Raw genomic sequence first — 6000 nt, forward strand, 5'->3', positions numbered from 1 at the left:
TTTTTTTCTACTTGATAGTGAGCTGTGTATCTCCATCAAGTCTGGATTCAAGATCCCTTTCTAATTCTGACCAGTCTATAAAATGAAGCTTTTGGCCTTGATGACTTTGAATAGCTCATCATCTAAAAGTTCACCAGTAAATTATATTGTTAATTAAGAAGACCGGTTGACACTTAGATGATTTTTTTCTGGTAGATGTAATACAATTTAATACATAATTATGCTGTGAAATATTTGAGTTTTAAGGAATCCAGGAAAACTTTCTCCTTAATGTGACTATTTGAACTTTGTGTAACTTCTCATTCAGCTGTATTCAGGTATCTGATTAGGTTGTGGGTCTCAAATAAGGTATTTTGTTATCTGCAATACCATAACCATCATTTTATAATGGTTAATATTAGAGAGTCTTTGCTGATGCGTTCTTATATATGTAGTAAAAGTATTTTTCTATGAGTAGGGAGTATTTTCAAAAATATTAATAACTCAAAATTTTAAAGGAAGAGATAATGATAACTAAGGTGCTTTCTAGCTCTCCCCTCTCAGCCTCCACAGAAGCCTAAACAAGGTTGGACCCATCTTTGAAAGACTGTATCTTTGAAAGAATGTAACTGCTGTTCATAAGCGGTATTCCCAGGCCAAAATATAAATTCACCAAAGCAAGCTGGCACCTTATTGAGTTTGCACTACATAGCCACACACTAATGGATTGAGATTTTAAATAAATGTTTAACAGTTAGTGTTTCCCTTGGGAACAATGGCAAAGTATTGGTCTAATTTCGCAAATTCTTTCTTGTGACAATATCAAAACATCTGCCCCCCATGCTTTCCCCACCTCGCCTAAAGGATATCTACTTTAAACCACTCTGACTTAAGTCATCGGATACTTTTAAGTATAGTACATGTTACTAGATAAATAGTAGAACTAAAATGTATAAATTAAAATAATAAATCTTTAAATATTGACAGATGAAGACATGATATCATTTTAACTCACAAAGTTCTCCCAGATCTTCACTTTGAACTAAGGAAGGAGGTGATCAGCATTTTCTTTATCTTTTCCTGATTTTATTTTTGGTAGTATGTTTTCATTATTTCAGCAAAGTGTCAGTAAATAGAACATTCACTGTCTAGGAGGATGTTTGTCATTACTTTACACAGTAGGAAAATATAAGTAAATTAACCTAGGTTATTTCCTCAGGCTTAATGTCATCAATATTTCCTTTCACATCTTCCAAAACAAGATCTTACGGGGGCAGGGGGAGGAACAGGGGAGCAGGGGAGATGTTAGTACTTGAATGCCAGAGAAAAAAATTGCACCGCAGGTAATATCCTGGGAAGTGGTTTTATCAATGAGACCACTGTGTTAAGAGAGCAGTGTTTTCACCTACGTCTATTGGACCAACCTAAAGAGCAATATTTGGGGCTTAGTTATATAGACTGAAGCCAGGTTCCTGGGCTTCAGCCCTATTGGGTGTAAGTCATTCAATAAATTCCTCCAGTTATAACATAGAGACTCTATTAATGGATTCTATTCAGTTCATCTTCATCTATAATATCAACAGATCCTTTTTGAACACCTACTATGTACAATATATGGCTTACAGAGTCACTATGTTGGATGCATTCTTTATTGATAATTCTGTAATGACTACTTCCTACTGAATTTCATATGCATACAGATGACTAAAATAGAACATGAAAGCATCCCCAGGCTAAGTAATATGTTGGTCCAAGCAGTGTATTCTGCATCTAAATTATAGCATCAAATATTTTCAGTAGGAAAATTGCTTCTTTCATTGCAACTAGATTTAGATTTCTGAATGTTGCCAGTTCAGCTAGTCTGTGGTATATTTTATGTAAATGAGCTTTTAAAACATTAGTGAAGTTTCCATAGTCAGGAATTGGAATTCTCTTATGGGAGGTTAACCTTGTAGGTAGTCACATTTGGTCATACTCTGCTTCCAACAGTTGTAAGTATTAAGTATGTGTGTAGATCTGATCCTTTCCATTATGAGATAGGTATAAGAATATGCAGTTATTAATGGTTCTCACTATGGGCTTTCCTTTGGGGTATACTCTAGCATGAAAATAACTTTTCTGAAAAATAAATGTCACTGTTGCTTAGACCTGTTGAATTTCAGAATTATTTTATACTCACTGAATTTATGACCTTGACTTTCATAGAGAGCCTCTGGGTTTATGTCTTATCATAGGGAATAAAAAGAAAACCAGTATTGCTAAGAGGCTCTCTAATTAAAATCCATCAGTATGCAAGTATATATGAAAATGATTTAAAATCTCATTAAATTAAAAGGCCATCTGATTCAAAATCTGCTTTAAAATAGGATCTAAATAGGCACTCAGATATTTACAAGTTATTTATATGAAGTCTTCTGAAATTTCATATTTGAAGCATTTACACCATGAGAGTTAATTCTGCTTAGTTACTAGCCCTGCTGTTTTCATTCAGTAGCAAATGGAATAATTTTGTGACTCAGTTTCTCTGTAAAACTAAGTAATGCCTGTGGCCTATATTTAATCCTATAGTTAGCATTTATTATATACCTAATACTGAATTAGAAAGTCCTTAGAAAGGACTGTAGAATTGTAGCTATGGTAAACAATAGAGAATTTTAGCAATCTCAAATAGACCTTTTTTTTTTTCAACCTTAGAAAGTTCCTTCCTGATGACTTAGGTGTTTGATGTACTGTCTCTTGTCAATGAGTATTATTTAGATACTGTAAAGTCATTCTACTATTAATGTAAGAGAAATATAACTATAAAACGAGAGAGAGTGAGAGAGCTTTGAGAGATAGCAAGTGGTGAAAATGGGCCTTCTATAAGAAAATGAGTGCCTTTTCCATCGTGATATGAAGATAGAAGAAGAATATGGAAATTCATACAGATATATTCATAGGAAATTGAAGGAGTTCTTCTTATTCATTTCTCTCTATTTTTTTCTGGCAAAGAAGAGTTGAGATGTCAAAAGTTTGAAGATAGGTGGAGAAGGTTTGAGAAAGCTGTGATGTGGAATGGGAGTGAGAAGAGAGCTCAGAAGAATCACCAGGCAGTATGTGGCATTAGCAGTGCCTTAGTCTCCACTTGATGTCCAGCATTCAGAACAGAGTAGGAAAACAGCTGGACAAATCTAGATCTGAAGTTTTGCCAGACCGGCATGGCAGAAGGGGCAATGGGGCCAGATGGTCTACTTTACTGGCAAGCGAGTAATTGTAGTAATGAAGGATAAACTGGATAGAGAAAAGGCAGAGTTTTTCATGAGGAAGGCATAAATATTATTGCAGAAGATGAAGTAGTCTATATGCAAAGATTTCAAGATATAGGAGGGGGAAGGGCAGGAGGAAAACAAGTTAGGGAGGTGGTTCTTGGACTTGATTACACATTAGAATTCTCTGGGGATCTTTGAAAACTACCATTGCCTAGGTCCCATCCTCTGAGATTTGGTTGAATTAGTCCATAGTATATCCTGAGCAATGGGAACATATTTTACAGCTAAAGTTGAAAACCCTTGTTTAGAGCCTCTTATAAAGAATCTTACAGTTTTTGCAAAGTGGTTGTCACTTTATTTTCAAGGCAATGGAGAATCAGCAAAGGGTTTAAAAGGGATAGTGTAAATTATTACGTATTTTAGAAAAGTAACTTTTTCCTCAGAATGACAAACCAATACCAAAAGAGAATGATTAGGAGAAAGGGAGACTAGTGGGCCAGAAAGAGTATGATCTTGAACCAGGGATGAACAAAAGAATGATAGAGTAGGGGACATAGTTGTGATGCTTCAGCATAAGAGCTTATTACACCTATTAATATATGTGTAAAATGATGAAGGCTGGTCTAAGATAACTGTGAGATTTTTTTTATTTTGGATAATTTGCTAGTTTTAAATTGCTGCATAACAAATTACTGTCGACCTAGCCATTCAAAACATTTATTATCTCACTGTTTCCATGAGTCAAGAGTACAGCCATGACCTCTCTAAATTCTCTGCTTAAGAGTATCACCAGGCTATAACCAGGATGTGGACCAAGAGTCAAGTCTCAGCAGAGGTGTGACTGGGGAAAGCTCCTCTTCCGATCTCCCTTGGAATTGTTGGCAGAATTCCTCTTCATGCACCTATAAGGCTGAGACCCCTGTTTTCTTACTAGCTAACAGCCAAGGGCTGCCCTCAGGCCCTAGAGGCTGCTTGCAGTCCCCTACCCTGTGGCCACACCATACGCATTTTCTGGCATGGCTGTTTGCTTCTTCAAGGCCAGCAGGAGAGTTTCCTTCTCCACAAAAAGGGCCCAGTCACTCTTTTAAGGGTTTTACCTGATTAATTCAGGCCCAGCCAGGGTCATCTCCCTTTTAATTAACTCACAATCAATGATTTGGTATGTTAATAGTATCTGTGCATTCCCTTCCCCTTTGCCACATACCATAACCTAATCATGGGGCTGACATCCTATCATATTCACAGGTCTTGCGCAAACTCAAAGGGAAGAGATTATACACGCATATACACCAGCATACAGGAGTCAGATATGTTGCAGTTAATTAAGGTGAGGAATATAAGAGAATTAGAATGTTTTAGGAGGAAACTGGTGGCCTCAGTTTTAGACCTGTTGAATTTGGGGCTATTTGGGCACCCAATTAGAGTGGATCAGTAGGTGGCATAGAAATCAGTAAAGAGATGGGAATTAGAAATACATGTTTGGTAGTGATCGGTGGAGGTGACAGTTAATCATCCAGAGAAAGACTGTAGCAAGAAGTGGGCTGAGGACAGAAGCAAGAGCTGGTAAAGTCAGAACATCTGCATCTGTATTTCAACCCACACCTCTTGATTCCAGTCCAATATCTCATATACAATCTTTCACTATTCCTCTTTTTTCTTTCGATAATATCCTGCTCTTCCTACTCTGTGGTCCACTCTTTGTCCTCCTCCTACCTCTAAGTCACACTACACAGAAGTGAAAATCAAGATCTTTCTTTGTGATATCCAAAGAAGCCATACAGATGGCCAGTAGGCACATAAAAATATGCTCAACATCACTAATGATTAGAGAAATGCAAATCAAAACTATAATGAGGTACCACTTCACACTGGTCAGAATGACCATCATTAAAAAGTCTACAAGTAACAAATGCTAGAGAAGGTGTGGAGAAAAGGGAACCCTCCTACACTGTTGGTGGGAATGTAAGTTGGTGCAGTCACTATGGAAAACAGTATGGAGGTTCCTCAGAAAACTAAACATAGAACTACCGTATGATCCAGCAATCCTACTCCTGGGCATATATATGGAGAAATCCATACTTCGAAAATATACGTGCACCCCAATGTTCATTGCTGCACTATTTACAATAGCCAAGACATGGAAACAACCTAAATGTCCATTAACAGATGAATGGATAAAGAAGATGTGGTACATATATACAATAGAATACAACTCAACCATAAAAAAGAATGAAATAATGCCATTTGCAGCAACATGGATGCAACTAGAGATTTTCATACTAAGTGAAGTAGCTCAGACAGAGAAAGACAAATACCATATGGTATGACTTATATGTGGAATCTAAAATATGGCACAAATTAACCTATCTACAATACAGCAACAGACTCGCACACATAGAGATCAGACTTGTGGTTGCCAAGAGGTGGGGGAGAGGGACGTACAGGGAGTTTACAGTTGGTAGATGAAAACTATTACATTCAGAATGGATAAACAACAAGGTCCTACTGTATAGCACAGGAAACTGTATCCAATCTCCTGAGATAAACCATAATGAAAAGAATATAAAAAAAAAAAGAATGGGGCTTCCCTGGTGGCGCAGTGGTTGAGAGTCCGCCTGCCGATGCAGGGGATACGGGTTCGTGCCCCGGTCCGGGAGGATCCCATGTGCCGCGGAATTGCTGGGCCCGTGAGCCATGGCCGCTGAGCCTGCGCGTCCGGAGCCTGTGCTCCGCAACGGGAGAGGCCACGACAGTGAGAGGCCCGCATACCACA

General features: G+C 37.8%; 1 protein-coding gene across 1 annotated transcript in view; it reads left to right on the forward strand.

Moving 5' to 3' along the window:
- The window catches only part of THSD7B (thrombospondin type 1 domain containing 7B), a 773362-nt gene that overhangs the window by 563396 nt on the left and 203966 nt on the right, over positions 1–6000 (forward strand). The window lies entirely within an intron of this gene.

Source organism: Physeter macrocephalus, chromosome 2 (genome assembly GCF_002837175.3).
Source record: "Physeter macrocephalus isolate SW-GA chromosome 2, ASM283717v5, whole genome shotgun sequence".
Classification (NCBI taxonomy): domain Eukaryota; kingdom Metazoa; phylum Chordata; class Mammalia; order Artiodactyla; family Physeteridae; genus Physeter; species Physeter macrocephalus.